At 48.2% G+C, this 16,641-nt stretch overlaps 1 long non-coding RNA gene across 1 annotated transcript; it reads left to right on the top strand.

The window, feature by feature from the left end:
* Window positions 1-1,661: 1,661 nt before the first annotated feature.
* LOC121143912 lies at window positions 1,662-14,008 on the top strand. The gene is made up of 4 exons (XR_005881214.1): window positions 1,662-2,710; window positions 4,441-4,767; window positions 6,001-6,124; window positions 13,634-14,008. It is a non-coding gene; the product is annotated as an uncharacterized LOC121143912 (long non-coding RNA).
* The last annotated feature ends 2,633 nt before the right edge of the window (window positions 14,009-16,641 follow it).

Raw genomic sequence — 16,641 nt, 5'->3', positions numbered from 1 at the left:
CTGTGGCAGCAGCAAATAGTTTCCAGATGCCTGAAGTTTTCAGGGTAGCAAACACTGCCCCGCCTGTTGCCATGCTAAGCACTGTGGTCGGTGGGTAATCCTGGTCCTGATATGAATCTTGATCTATCTTGTCATTCAGCTGTCCTGAGTCTCAGTGGGGTCACCTGACAAGTAGGACATATAGCAGTACCGCACTAACAATGTGACCGGCTGGGTCTATAAATATGAATTTGCAGAAACTCTCTTACTTCAACTTCGGATAAACCTCTCGCACCCTGGACTTGTTTACGCAGTCCTCTGCTTCTGTCCACAGGTCAACACACAGAAGACACTCCCTCCATGCTGAACCCGGATCTCACCTGTGCTATTTCTGGGAATCCTTGCCCCTGTCCTGGAATTGTTTCAAACTGAGTATGAGGGCTGCAAGGTACAGCACTCACTTAGCTGTGTAAGATCCTGGGTTCAATCCCTAGAGAGAGAGAGAGAGAGAGAGAGAGAGAGAGAGAGAGAGAGAGAGAGAGACCCTGATGCTGTCACCTCAGTTCCTTATGGCCCTGGGTGAAAGTGAGTGGACTGTGTATCTGGAGTGCTCCTACCTGCCAGGCTGAACTTGAGAGTGACCTACTCCTCATCCCACCCAGCCCAGTTCAGCCTGCCTCCAGGGTTAAGTCCAGTAGGGCAGAGCAGAAAGCTCCAGGGCCTCTGGAGCATCTGCTGTGGAGACTTTATCAACTCCTCTGAGCAGCACAAGTCTTCAGCACTCACCCTGCTGCGCTGAGAAAGAAAGTGACAGCCAGGCTCCTGGCCAGTGTGTCCTGGGGCATGCTTAAATCAGTCTAAACTCCTGATAGGGTTTGAATCTAAAAATGTCCCCTGAAGGCTCACTGTTAAAGGCTCAGCAGCCAGCTGATAGGCTTTTGAGAGGCGACTGACTGGGGGGGGCTCTAATTTATCACTGAATTCATCCTCTGGGGCTTCATTTGAGGAAGTATTTCACTAAGTGAAGTAGAGAGAGCAGTCACCCATTGTGGCCAGGTTATGTATCCCACAAGACCACAGACAGGCTGCTGTCATGAATCTTGTGCATGGATGAGAGGGGCTGGACCAGAAAGGACAGGAGAGCCCCCAGGGGTCAGACACATTGCTTGGAATGAGTTGAAGGATGACAGGGTCGGTGGGCAGGAAGGGTATACCTCATTCCTAGTCCCTTATACTCTCTCTGCTTCCCGACTGCCACAAAGTGAGCAACTTCACTCCATCTTGACCTCATACAGCCATGATGCTCTCTTTCATACCACAGGATCACCTCAGCAGAGCCAGTGGAGACAGCCATGAACTGAAACCTTGGCAAAAGTAGACTTTCACTCCTCATACGCTGTTTTCTCTAGTATTTTGTTATCACACAGAGAATATCTGGCACAACTAGTCTGTGGCTGCCATATACCTTGTTGCTCCTGAAAATGGACAGAGCTCTCACCACAAGGCATTTACGATGATCTCAGCGGTCCCAGAGGAGGGGCTGTGAGGACTCTGAGGATCAAGTGTCAGGCAGCAGAGGGGCATGGGATGGAGGGACCCCCACCTGGGTCAGCTGCCCATCCTGTGCACACTATCCCCATACGCTGACATTGTCAGGAAAATAACTTACCGCCCCCCTAAGCCTCAGTTTCCTCGCCTGCAAATCCAGAGCTGGAAACTCCCATCTGCCTGGGATTCCATGTACTGATGAGTTCAGTGTTGGTGAAAGCAATGGGTGTCAGTGTGGTAGGAGGGCCTGGGCTGGGCATCATCTGCTGAGACAAGGGGAGGCCTGGATCTGGACCCCAGCTTTAGAGGCCTGGGTCTGACCCTCCCTTCCATCTTCTTGTTTCAAAAGCTGAACACACTTTTCTCCTTTATCCAACAGTGAGTACATCACACACAGCTCTTCCCTTGGCAATGTACTTTTCACAAGCATCCAAAGACTCTGGCATTGACCAGGGTGCCCATCACAGGAAAGGCTGTGACCTTAGCTCTAGGCAATGGCTCCTTCCCATCTCCCTCTCCACCACCCCCAAAAGAAACTCCACCTCCATCTGAAAACAAACAACTGGTATATTTGCAGAGCCGCTGATGGTGAGCCGGGGCCGCTCAGGAGTATTGTGCCTTCTCTATAACGACATTCATTACACTGTCTGACATCAATACTGCTCCTGGGTTAATCTGTTTAACTTAATGAGGCATTTGTTCTCAGTGAGAAAACTCCTGAAGAAGCATGTTTGCTCCTGATGGGCTGAGCCCGTGAATAGATTAACACTGGGCTGGAAAAGCCAACCAGGAAAATGAATCTAACTGATCCCTTTTTCTTTTTCAGGTGGGGCTAAGGCTAGGCTAATCTGTGTTCAGATGATCATTTGTTAGAGAAGGAACAGGCTGAAGTAACTTCTCCCACAATGGCTTATTTCCCTCCTCTAGCCTCCAACCCCTGCTTCCACCTCTCAGTTATGAAAAGGCGTGTGGGGTGGGAAGGAAATGACCCCAGAACTGAGCAGCAACAAGGACCAGAGTGAGAGCTGGCAGCTCCCATATGACAATTGGACGTCTATAGCCAGTCTGGTATGAGCAACTCTACGAGGTTCACTGTCAGAGCCCTCATGCTCAGCACCTAGTGGGTGCTCATGGATGTTTTCTGAAGGTGCAAAGGGGATGCTCAGCCATGGCAACCCCACAGGTAATCCCATGGGGGCCAAAGAGAGATGATGCTAGGTAACCTGGATGCATCTGGGAGTGAATTGTGGTCCCTGATTCCTGGTCCAAAGAACAAGATGTCTCAGGGGGCAATTTTCTCTAATGACTTAGCCTATGGATCCTCCCAATCTGTCTCCCATACGCACTTGGAGCCACTACCATCTGGGAGTCTGGCCAGCACACCCTGTGTCCTCCAGGAACGTCTTCCAGGCCATCTCAGGTCAGGAAAGCTAGGCAGTGGATGAGACTCTTCCCCCTTTACACCGGATAAGTTTGCTAGTGACCTAAGTTCACTCTGCACCAGCTAAGTTCCTGCCACTCTCAGAGTCAAGGGAGGGCAGTTTCTGGAGAGCCAGTGAGGATCTTATAGGAAGAAATCTGAAAACCTCACTTCTGTCCTTCACCAACTGCCAGAATTCAGGCAAGTCCCTCCAGCACTCTGGGACAACATTTACTTAGTTGTAAAATAAATGGCAATGATGTCCCATTCTTTACAGAGACATTAAAATGAATTGAATAAAGCTGGACATGGTGGTGCTAGCTGCCACCCCAGTACATGAGAGGATTTCAAGTTTAAGCCCAGCCTGTGCTGCATAAACAGTGTGAGCCTAGTCTACTGTACAGTAAGACCTTATCTTTTTTTATAATGAACTAAATAAAAGTTCATGTGTAAACTGAAGACTGGGTGTGTGTGAGGGATCTTTCACACTGTGTGTGCAGCCACCGTGCAGAAGTGAGCTGCAAGAAGGAGCCCTTCTCAGGCCCATGCCAGGGTTTTACCCTCAGCTCTACCTTCCCTGATGCTCATCCTGTTTCTAGACCAACAGCTTGGCTATGAGCTTGGAGGAGAACCTGGCCACAACTGGCAAATACTTCTCCATTTTGTCAGTGAAGGCCTGGGGACATGACTCAGTTGGTAGAATGCTTGCCCGGCATACAAAACCCCTGATTTCAGTCCTCAGCAGTACAATAAAAGAGAGGGCAGTGAGATGGCTCAGTAGGTAAAGGTACTTGCCCCTAATCTGATGACCTGAGTTCAATACCTGAAATCCACATATAGGCATATAGGAGAGAATAGATTTCTATAAATTGCCCTCTGATCTCTTCATGCACACTGTGACACTCATGTATACATGTGCGCACATACACACACCGTAAATAATATTTTAAAGGGGTGTGGTGCTGTGTACATGTAATCTCAGTACTTGAGAGATGGATGGAAGTAGGAGGATCAGAAGTTCATGGTTGTCCCTAACAATATAGTGAATCTGAGGACACCCAGGAATTCTTAGGACCCATACAACGATAGACTAGTAAATGGTATGGCTTGGGAAATTTCTCTGCTGGGTTGCTCAAGCCTACAGCAGGCACATGCTTAGTGATAGGTCACACATGGAACTGTCCTGTCACTAAAGGGCCATGTCTTAAGTTGTTTCCAAGTCATGGGTGGGAGGCACCAGGATCCTGGCATCTGATTATTCTGGGGAGGGTAGAATGTGACCCTGGAGACAATGTGCCCTCCCTCTCCTGGTAATGTGGTCTAGTGGTGGGCACCAACTGCTTCTCTTCTTCAGTACCTTGGACAGCAGGATTTGCCCCTTAGGCTGGAACCGTAGCTTCTGTTTCCAGCACTCAGGAGCTGTCTGTTTTGATGTAGTGGAAAATCTCCTCTGCATCCGACCCTGTTAATGGTCTCTCTCTTCATTTTACAAGCGAGGACATGTCAGAAAAGTTGAACTGAGTCGCAGACACTGTCTAATAAAAATGTCACTGGACTAGAAACCTTGAATCCTGGTACAGCTGTGTGTTCCTTTGTGTGAAATGACCGTCTCCTCTCCATGAGCCACGGAACTCCATGGCCCCTGCCTTCAGGATGCCTTCTGAGGAATAATGCTCCCGCAATGCCTTTGGATTCCATTCTCTAATTCTGCCCCCATATCGGGAAAGAAACCTGCAGGCTTGGAAAGCTGCTCACTGTCCACTAATGTCTGCTTTTCAAGTATTCTGACATTTCCATCCTCCCAGGTGAAAGACTCTTTGGTGAGTATCTGAGTGGCCAAATTTATCAGCAGTAAACTAATTTAAAAACTAGACTAGAAACTTCTTTGTCAAAAACCCCAGGAAACACTGGAATGGTGTTAGGTGTAAAAAAGAAAAAAATCTAACTCCCTGACTCAGATATCATTCAACAAGAAACATTGTGGCAGCTGTCCTGCCCCACCCTCCACTTTGCAGATGAAAAAGCTGAAGCCCCCAGGAAGCACAGAGACTTTGAGGATTCTAGATTTAGCTTAGAGCCAAGAGCTATCTCCCTGAAAGTCACCCTCTGGGGATTTTCACCTAAAACATTCCAGCCATATCCTGGAACTACAGACCAGGAGTCAGCCCTGCTGTAGGTGACAGATGACAACAACAATGACACTGCTAACTGAGTATCACCACAAGCTGGCTGTTCTGCACTCATTCATTCTTCCCCTGACTCCATCCTAGCTCCATGAAGTATGCACACACACATACACACACACACACACACACACACACCCTGTGTCAACTCTGTGTTAAAGGTGAAGAAACAGAAAAGTCCAGAAAGGAAAGGAAAACAGGTAAAAACAACAACAAAAAAAAAACCCTAAATTGCTGATGGCACATTTCATGGCCAATCACAGGCCAAGGCTGTCACAGAAAGATGGGCTCAGATGTGTGATGAAGCCACACCTCACAGCTTCATGAGTGACATGTGTCTGAGTAATTTTAAGGAGACAGTAACTTTTAAAATTATTTTTCTGTTTGTAGTTTAAAAAGTTGGGTAAAAGAGGGGGGAAGAAGGAGAAGAAAGGAGGAGGAGATTTGAGATTTACTCAATCAAGCCCCTCCTTCAGTAAACATTTTAGTGGAGTTTTTAAGCTGGGGGTAATGACATTGATCACGTATGATGTTTACATGTGCAACAAATCAGTGAGCTTTATTTTGAGTGAAACAACAAATCAGTTTGTATCCAGAAAAGTAGCATTAGTGGAATCCAAAGAGAAAACTCAACCTGTAATGAGTCTTTCTCTGTCCCGCCAGCCAGCTCCCAAATAATGACACAGAGAGTTCTTATTAATTGTGAAAGCTTGGCCTTATCTTAGGCTTATTTCTAATTAGCTCTTATAACTTAATTAATCCATTTCTACTAATCTACATGCTGTCACATGACTCATGGTTTTTACCTTTCCTATTCCATGCCCTGCTTCCTCTGAGTCCAGCTAGTGATTCCCCCTTTCTTTTTCCCAGGGCTCGCTCTGAGAAGTCGCACCTGCATCTCATGCCTACCTATGGACCATTCAGCTCTTTGTTACACCAATAACAGCAAAATATCTTCGCACGGTGTACAAACATCCCACAACACAGCCTGCGGGTGAGTTAGCACTGACTTCCTGGGGCAGAGTGGATGCATATTTGGGCTTTGCTCTTTGCATGAACATTGGGCAGAAAGTCCCCAGACATGGTGGCTCCTCTCAGCAGGCACAGGGTGGGAGTCGTGTCCAAGCCAGGTCATTCATCATTCTAGAGCTAAATTTCCTGAGAGCTAACTGCATGGCTTTGAGCCCACTGTTATTCTGCCCTGCAACTCAGCTACCCCTATCTGCAAAACAATTGTCAAGTCACCCTGGATCTAAGACAGTGAATGAAGGTGAAACCAAGAAGTTAAAAGGCAGGTGAGGATAGAGAAGTCAGAAAAACATTGGGAACAGAAGTGAGGGACACCCTGTTCCATGACAGTGTGACACTCAGCCTTGGTAGAGGAGGAACAGAGCCTGAGACCTTCACCTCCACCAACTCCAACTTCCCTGGAGTCCAGGACATGGGCACCGTTATCCATATCTTGTGAATGTAACACCTGAGACTCTGAGATGGCAGGGCCTGAGGTCACACTGTGAGTCACAGAAAGAAAACGTCTAGAAAAATGGACTCTGATAGCTGCACCCCACAAAGTGACAGAGCTGGGGATCTTCCCAGGTAGCTACTCCACCTCTGGCCCTTTCCTGGATGCCATGATTGCTAACAGTCTGCGGACATCTGGACACGTGCTCAGTGTCTCAAGGCATCTTACTTAATCACTGAGATTGGGCTAGTATCTTCCAGGCGCTGGGCTTTGGGTTCAAGTTCAAAATTGTCTGTCTGGCCACATGACCCCCCAATGCTCCAGACGTTCATGTCTGTGTTTTCTTCTCTGCATGAACATCCTCCATTCATCTCCCTCTCCAATCCAACTGTCTGTATTTCTCAGTCAGAATAAAAAGCCCACGCCCTATCTTCTGCACTTGTCTGTGAACCCCTCAAGGGTAGGACCTGCCTGATTTGTCAGACTGTAGCCCTCAGCAGAGTGTCTAGCTGAGGGGCAAGGACCACAGTAAGTAGGTCACATGCATGGGAGACTCTCCTTGCAAGGAAGGCCCCATGTGGGAAAGGCAGCCGCTCAATGCCAGGCCCAGATGGCATCACTCAGGATGGCTTGAATAAGCATCTCCAAGACCAGGCTGCTAAAGGAGTCAAAGTCAGCACACGGGAGCAGAGTGTTGTACATCAGCATTCCAGGAGTGAAGACTCAGGAAGAACCAAGGACCTGGGCCAGAAGGACCTGATGCAACCCGACAACCAGGCGAGGATATGGAGCAAGCAATCTGGGGGCAAAGTGCATCCTTGAACACTGCTGGTGGGAGCATATACTGTAAAAGCAACTCTACAGATCATTTGGCAGCATCTGCTGATGATGATCCTATATGTGACCCGGCCACAGTGTAGCTATTACACCTCAATATATACCACATGGCAGACACTCATCCATGTTCTTACAAAAAACCAAAACCAAAAACTCACCAATGACACTGATTACACCAGCACAACACTGGAATGTACAGGATGGTAAATGATTTGCATACTTGCCCACAGCACAAGAACCACATGGGGACAAGAGCAAACAAAGTAGTGTTCTGCATGGCAGCCTACAAACATTGCTGGGTGTGAAGCTGTACCACAGGAGACAGGACACACAGGAGCCCAAGACAGAATGCCTGCATTTGTGTGGCAGTCAGGTAACACGCAGTGCCAAAAGCCAGGAGGCTGATTATTGTCCTGACTTGAGGAGCAGAATGAGTGACAGTCAGGAGACACAGGCACTTTTGGGGGACTAGTGAGTCTCATTACTGACCTGTGTGCTTAGTCTCTCAGACACATTTACTTTCAGACCATTCCAATAACCCCATAAGGACCTGTGTACTTTCTTCTGGGTAATCCCTCTGTCACATTATGATGTGACAAAAAGTTGGCTTTGAAAACATAAGCCCAGGGCTGGAGAGATGGCTCAGTGGTTAAGAGCACTTGCTACTCTTCCAGAGGACCTGGGTTTCATTCATGGTATCTATATTGGGCTGCGTATAACCACGTGTAACTCCAGCTCGAGGAGATACAACCCACTTTTCTGGACTCGGAGAACACGTACCACATGTGCACACACACACACACAGACACACACACACACACGCAAACAATTGTTTTTAAGTGAGGTCCAAGAAAGAACTGAAATGGCAGCCAGCAAGATGGTTCAGCTGGAAAAGGTACTTCACCACCAAGTCTGATGATCTAAGTTTGATCCCTGAGACCTACATGGTGAAAGGAAAGAATCGAATTCCTTAGGTTGTCCTCTAATCTTCATCCACACACATGCTGTGATACCTACTCATTGACATACAAAGAAAGAAAAAGAGAGAGAGAGACAGAGACAGAGACAGAGACAGAGGGAGGGAGGGAGGGAGGGAAGGAGGCAGGGAGGCAGGGAGGGAGGGAGGGAGGGAGGAAGAAAGGACTATTTAAATAACTGAAATGCTCAGGCTATGCCAAGAGGCCAGACAGACTTACGCAGAGCACAGTATAATGATGGATCAGCTAACATTGAACAAACTGACAAGAGACCGAGACACTGATCAGGTGAATGAGCCAAGGAATAAAGAATGAGTGAGCAAGTAAATGAAGAATGAGAGCACACTGGAGCTTGAGTGGATGGATGAGCCAATGACTGAGAAGACGAAGCAATGAAGAAGCCACTGGTCCATTGAAGAACCAAGAATGTAGAGGAGCAAGGGAAGAAAGAACCAAGAAAAGCATGATGTGTGCAAGTAGGAATGACCTGGCCTAGGCATGGAATGAGCTAACACCAATGAGAAAGAAAGGCAACCTTCCCAAGAGGCGAGCGGATGGAGACAGTGTGTAAGACGCGGATGGAGACAGGGTGTGAGGCACGGATGGAGATAGGGTGTGAGGCACGGATGGAGATAGGGTGTGAGACGCAGATGGAGATAGGGTGTGAGGCGCGAATGGAGATAGGGTGTGAGGCGCGGATGGAGATAGGGTGTGAGGCGCGGATGGAGATAGGGTGTGAGATGACGTGTCTTAGTTGGTTTCTTGTTGGTATGATTTTTTTTTTAAAAGCTGACAAAGGCAGCTTAAGGGAGAAAGGACTTATTTTGGCTCAGGGATTCAGACAGGAGGGCATGATGGCAATCTGAGAATGCATGGTGGTGGGAGCTAGAACGTGCCGGTTAGTTTGTATTGTCTACTTGATGTGATCTAGAGTGGTCTGGGAAGCAGGAAGTCAGCTAAGGAATTGCTTAGATCAGATTGGCCTGTGGCCATTTCTGTTAGGGTTTGTCTTGTCGATGACTGACGTGGGAGAGCCCCGCCCACTGTGGGCAGTACTACCCCAGGTCTTCAATGTATGAGAAAGGTGGCCGAGAATAAGCCAATGAGAAAGCCAGAACACAGTATTCCTCGTGTCCGCTTCAAGTTCATGCCCTATTTGAGCTTCTGTCCAGACGTTCCTCAACAATGGCCTGTGATACGGACGCATAAACTGAAATAAACCCTTTCCTGCCCTCAGTTACTTTGGGGCAGAGTTTTTGGGGGGTTTTGTTTTTGTTCTTGTTTCTTCTGTTTTTATCACAGCAGCAGAAAAGCAAACCAGAAGAAGGTTGGCTGGTCACACTTCACCTACCCTCAAGAAACAGAGAAAGAACAGGAAGTAGGGCTAGGCTTCCCAACGCCCACCCTGACTCACTTCCTCCATCGAGGCTCCACTTCCCGAAGGTTCCACAACCTTCACAAACAGTGCCACCAGCTAAGGACCAAGCAGTGCCACCAACTAAGTGTTCAAGCGTGTGAACATGAGACTCTGGGGGGCAATTCACGCTGAAACCACAGCCCGGGGTAAGCAGGTGGATTACTGTACAAATCACTGGATGCTTGTGTCCCTGTGCTCTGGGTGGATGTGAGGAAAATGCCCTGCTTCTTGGCAAGTGAGCATTACCCAGTCAGGGAAGGCTTCTCAAGGGACAACACCTTTGCAACAGTAAGAATGTGATTGAAGAAATACCACACATGCAGGCAGTGCACCGTGTGCTCCCCAGGATTAACTCTGAAGCTAAACAGAACCGACTGCATTGTTTTCCCAATTAGGTCACAGATAATTAGCTATTATGTAGCAAACCTCAGCATGATTTTAATAATCGCTATTTAAATAACACACTTCCACTGTCTCCTTACAAATTAACCTCAGGGAGATGTGATTAATATAGACATGGGAAGGCTTGTTGTGTGGCCTGGGATCAGAAAAGAGGTAGAAGCTATCTGTATGGTTAACCAGGAAGACCCCAAGGCTGGAGACAGAGCTCAGGTTGGGGGAATTCAGAAGACTGGGGTCCAGGAGACTGGGGAACTCCTTATCCACCTGATCACCCCCACTTTGTGCAGTAGGATGCTCCCCCAGTTTCTATGACTTCAGGAGGAGCCCTGGGAGAGTCAGTGTTAGTCCCAGATGAAGGCTGGGAACCAAGGCTGCTTCTCTGAGCTTTCTTCTCGTGTCTTTGGTACAGCATCTGGCTTGAAGTAGGTATCTGGGAGAAACTAGTTGAGTGTCTCTGAGTCAAGGCTCAGGGAACATCATGGAAGGATAGGCAGAAAGAATATAAGAGCTAGAACAGGGTATGCCTTTAATCACGTGTGTGTGTGTGTGTGTGTGTGTGTGTGTGTGTAAAGTGGCCTCGATCTGTACAAATTGTTCTTAAAGCAAAGATGTGTGTGTGCATGTGTGTGCACGTGTGTATATGTATATACATACATACATACACACACAAGCTGGAGAATATCTGTGTGATACTGTCCTCTGGCCATGACATGACTTATGAACACATCAACTCACAGCAACTATGTCTGCCCATATAAAACCAAGCAAGTCTTAATCCCAGCATGGATTGGGGTGAGGGGAACTCTGAAGGTCTCACCGCTATCGGAGGAGCTATGGACAGCTGATGGCTGCTGAGAGAACAGGTCTCACTTTTCTTTGGAAGATGTGTGTGGCTGGCAGTGCCCCAGCGGATGGCTCAAGCCCCTTTGCACATACTCATCACTGACTGGACTCATTAGGTAGGTTGTAGGTCCTCAGTAGGGCACGGGTTGTAGTGAGGTAGTTGGAAGTGGATAAGACCAATAAATATTGTATACATGCATGAAATTTTGAAAGAATAACAATAACATTTTTAAAAGAACTAATCGAGGGAGTGGAGCTCATTGCTAAACTACCTTTAAGCTCAGCCTGGCTTGAAAGACAAGCCATACATTCCTCTGGCGCCTGATCCTTTGCTGTCTATGGTCGTTCTGCCTGCTTGGCTCATGGACAGTTTAACTCCATTGTATTCTTTTGTCTGCCTGACTCTCTGCCTCCACCTGATGCCTTTAGACTATAAGAATCTGTTGCCCTGTGTGGAGCAAGGCTTGCTGGGCTCCCAGCAGTAAGACACTTCAGACCCTGAAGAAACAGCACCCCAGTTTCCATTTGGATCCAGGGCTCCATTGGAAGAAGATCAGCAGGGGGCTGAGTGATGCCACCCACTCCCTGACAGGACCCATTCTCACTGTGCAGGCCAAGTGGTGCACATCCTCTGTTTGCACAAGGAAATGTCTGCTGTTTCCAGAGAGAGGGCAGGCTGGAGAAGGGCAGGCGCCTGGCACACACGTGCAAAATCCTCCTCTTGACTTGGCTGTATTCTTCAAAGTGGCCTTGATCTGCACAAATTGCTCTTAAAGCAAAGGACTCTGAAAAAATGAGAAATGGAGGTGGCGCCTCTAAAATGTGAGCCAGCTCCTTCTAGACTGAGTGTGTGGGGCACGCGTAGTGTGCAGTCTGGTGTGGTGTGCTTTTCCTGCTGGCAGACAGGAATCTTGGGTAAAGGGATTGAACACTGGGGGATATCACCATGTCGCCAGAGGCTTGGAGTTTCACAAGTCTGTCCTCAGAAGAGTGTAACCTTCAGGGGTCTGGAAACAAATCCTCACTCAGTGTCACAGAGTCCCCTTCTAACCCAGACAAGGACACAGGTTGACCACAGAGGGAGAGCCAGCTGGTCTCTGGGAAGGAGGAATGAAGATGATCTAATTTTATTTATGAACTGAATTGATCAGTTTGGCAAATATTACAACTAATACAGTTGTGGAGGGTCTTTCCTTTCTTCCCCTTCCTCCTCTCTTCCTCCTTTTCTTCCTCTGCTTTGAACTAGTGATAGCTATGTAGCCTAGGCTGGCCTTGAACTTTTGACCCTCCTGACCCTCCTGACCTGTAATCCCACAGTCTTGGAATACACCCCTGCAGTATCATACCTGCTTTATGCAGAACCAGACCAGGGACCAAACTCAAGGCCTCAATGCATGATAGGCAAGCCCTTCACCAACGCAGCCAAGTCCCAGTCCCAGCTGAGAGATTTCAATGTGGCCACTGCCCTGCCCAGTAACATACTTCCTCCTCATGGAGGTCTGATGAAAGGATGAAAAGCTTGAGGCACAGTAGGCAGGTGCTCGTTCCCTCTGTGCAGCAAGGTTTTCTACCGTCTTCATATGCTGTGTTCCCAGAAGCATTGTATGTGGTAGTTAATGTGGTCCTCTGGACAGGATCTAGAATCACCTAGAGACAAGGCTCTAGACACGCCTAGGAGGTGTTACCTAGACGAGATTAACTGAGCAGAAAAACCCATCTTAACTGCTGGGGTGCCCCAATGTATGAAAAGGAGGGCGCTCTGGTGTTTATCTCTCTCTGCCTCCCAACTCCATGAGTGCAAAGTGACCAGTCACCTCATGTGTCTGCCGCCATAGCAGACTGCACCCTTGAACTGTGAGCCAGGATAAGCTCTTCCTCCCTTACGTTGCTTTTGACAGGTGTTTCGTCACAACAACATCAGCAGTAACTAGGACACCGCGTGAGGGTTCAGCTCTGTGTCCTCACCGACACTTGTTATCTTTAGCCTTTCCAATTTTAGTCTGTGTCGCAGGGACCCAGTGGCATCACCTGGTGCCCCTAATCACACTCCTCTGATGACGGAGGGTGTGCAGAGCCTTCTCCAGAACTCGTGGACCATTCATACATCTTCTTCTTTGATGACTTCTTAATGAAAAACACATTTGCATCCAAACCGAAATTATATTGTCACCAGTTAATTATCACTTGTCAAACAAGCACGCGCCCAGATTGTGGGTTTAATTTCCACGTCGCCTTGCAAACGCCTCGTTCCTCTCATTTGACAAGACCTCTCCAAGCAGACACACTCATTGTTGGAAAGGGTGCTTTTTTAAAAGTGGTTTTAAAAATAAATAGGTTCCCTTGGTGTCTGAGTCAGAGCTCTGCAAGTAGCAGAGACCCATTCATTCTAGCATGGCAAAGGGAGACTGCACACGGAGGGGTGTTTCATTGGGTGGGGCATGTCCCATGAAACTTCTCGAAGACTGGGACCTCTGCAAAGCTGGACCTTCTACAGGTACCCCAGAGAGTCCCTCGTCTGTCCCCAACCCTGAACTTCTCTCTCTGTGTTTCTTCTTCACCTGGTAGTTTCTCCTTGCTGGAAAGGATTGCAACTAACACAGAAAGACAGTATTTCTAAAGAGACATTTTACCTATCAGACTGTCAGAACAAAGGCCCTCGAGAAACTGAAATTCCACCAGGAATCTTATGCTGAAATCCCAAACCTGGGCCAGTCACGATTTTTCTCCAAAACCCTTGTCTGAAGGAAAGAGATGTACAACCTTACAAAGATGGTTGTTGACAATGATGGCACTGGGACCACAGCTTGACCAAGACTGCTTGGATGTACACATCCTTCATCTCACTCAGGACTCTGAAGACAGACTTAGGAAGCTTCCTGGATCTCTTTGTCCTCCCTTCCTAATGTGGCCAAGTTGAATAAATCTCATTTTTTAAAATTTGACTATTGTCCATGACAGGTGTCCAAACCTGACTTCTCGGGGTACAGACTGTGACCCCAAGTTAGATAACAGAATGAGAGATTATCCTAATTTACTCACACATTCTTGGGTCAAGGGCAGCAGGGACAGTGTTGCCTGACAGCTCTGCTTTTCCACCCCTCACTAGCCCCTGCCCTGGCAAATCCTTCACCTCTCAGATCTCTACCTGTCACAGAGGCTGAGTTCTCTCTGGCAATGGTTGTGTTCAGGTGATGTCACAGGTAGAGAGAGACCTTTGTTCTCAGACTATGGGCCTGGGGCTATCAGGGGAAGGGGAGGGACAGAGACAAGGAGAGGGTAGAGTGGACAAAGGATAGAAAAGACTGCATGACAGACTTCTGGAAGGCCTGGGTGCCAGGCTCCAAGGGTGGAAGAAAAGGTGACACAGGCCTTGGCCTTCAGGGGACCTGTGTGACAAGAGCAGGTGTCAGGATTGCTTTGTTCTCCCTGCAGGCCCACCTCCTGCCTCTGGGACAATGGCCATCCTCACCCATTCTATCACAGATCAGGTGACAGGTGGCTTTTCTTGCTTTTACTCTTGTTTTCAGCCTAGTCATCCCACACAGATAACTTTGCCAACATCTATGTGATCAGTCAGACATCTGGGAATCAAGTGCTTCTCTCCCTGTAACCTTAGGAAGGGTTGGCTCCTTTCCAGTGTCCCTGCAAGTTACAACCACATGGGATAAATGAATGCCTGCCCTGCCTGGGCCTTGAGGATGAGAGTTGCCCTGGTGACAGGACCATGGCAACGTCTCCCAATACAGGATGTATTATGATCACTTTCCACAAGGGTGGGATTTGGATCAAGAAAGGATGGTTCAGATAACAGCACATAAGGGCAGGGTGTCCCTGACCCCAGACCCAGGAGTCATTGCTTTGTTCAGCAACACTTCCTTGGGACACACCCGTGGTTCTGGTGACTGTGCCAAGACCAGTGACCTAATCATGCATAACTGCCTTCCCACTAACCACAATTATTCACTCTACACACCCAGGTGTGAGAAGCATTTAAGACTCGGAGCTGTTTGTTCCAATGTCTCCCTAGAGACAATTCTAACAAAATAAAAACCTAGAGGACAATCAAAGAATAAAATAGCGATTGTGGTATTACTTACAATGGTAAAAAATGAAGCCACCTGAGTTATGACAATAGGACACTCATTAAATAAATTACAAGCCATTAATGAAATGAATAATTCCAAAAGTGTGTCAGGTAGCAGGGCTGGTCACAGTAGAGAGATTGGTAGTCTTGAATCTGAATCTGTACAGATGAGGTCACCAGGGTCCATTCCTCCCTCAGGCACACAAGAGGACATGCATTCCCTGAGCCTTTGTCTCAGGGGTGTCCAGGAGTTCTGTTTTGGCCAATGAAATGGAGGTGAGTGGAGGAGGGGTGTTCCTTCCCTGTGGGAGCACCTGGGAGTCAGAGCACCTTGGGAGAGAATGCAGATTTGCACACTGAGATGATGACACCCAAAGTACCTCCCTCGGGGAGTCCCTGTGCTGCTGAGGAGCCACCTCCCCTGCTCTGCGGCCACAGGGAGTGAGTGGGGACAGGCTGTGCTGCTTCTGGGGGGCTGTTTGTTACCGCAGCATCCTCACCCCCTTCCCGACTGCCACAGCCACACGAAGGCCACTGGGAGAATATGTGCTGTCCCAAACGGAAAGAAAAAGAGGAAAGGTGAATACAAATAGAGCTCCTTCTGGGGACCCACTGCGTCAGGCGCTGTTTTACACCTGTGTTTGTGCTGTGTGATCATGTCCTGATATAGATCCATCACTCACATGAGAAGGTGCCGACATGACTCCCATCTTCCCGCCAAGGTCGGCCATCCTCCCAGCCACAGCACCCCCCTCCTCTCTAGCTCCTGGGACACTCCCCTCAGTCCTGCCCCATTAGCTCTTTATTATACATCGTTTCTTCCCTAATGGTCTGCCCTGCGCAATTTAGCACTGCCATGAATTATCTCGTTCCCAAATGCCTCTCGCAATAATGTCTTTGGCCTCTTTCTTCATCTCCAAATGAGGTGGTGGCAGAAAGGGAGGCCTCAGAGGCCCCTCTGTGCAGTGACCCCCTGAGGTGAGAATAGTAAATGCTGGTGATCTCTGAGCTTTCAAATGTGCTGGACACCATGCTAAAAATAGGATATATGGAATTTCCTCCTATATACATATACATCTCATAGAGTTTTCAACCTTCCCACCATGTTCCAGCAAAGAAATGGAAGAACCATGGCTGGAAACATGTGTTTTCCACAGCCCTGGGAAGCATGTGCTGTGACTGCCACCTCCCCCTGTGTTACAGATGATGCTGAAGTTCAGAGAGGTGTGAGCACTCATTCAAAGGCACACAGCTCAGAAGTGGTGGACTCGAATGCAGGCAGTGTGTCGCCAAGTCCTTGCTCTTTTTACACAATCCATTGTCAGTCCTCCTCTGTGCCTGGCCCCTGTGCTGGGGACTCAGTGCTCTAACAGGGGAGCCAGTGTTTTCCTCCAGGACTCAGTGCTCTAACACGACACGGGAGCCAGTGTTTTCCTCCAGGACTCAGTGCTCTAACACGACACGGGAGACAGTGTTTTCCTCCAGGACT

This window comes from Mesocricetus auratus, unplaced genomic scaffold (assembly GCF_017639785.1).
Source record: "Mesocricetus auratus isolate SY011 unplaced genomic scaffold, BCM_Maur_2.0 Super-Scaffold_100014, whole genome shotgun sequence".
NCBI lineage: Eukaryota > Metazoa > Chordata > Mammalia > Rodentia > Cricetidae > Mesocricetus > Mesocricetus auratus.
This window is presented reverse-complemented; position numbering and strand designations above follow the sequence as displayed.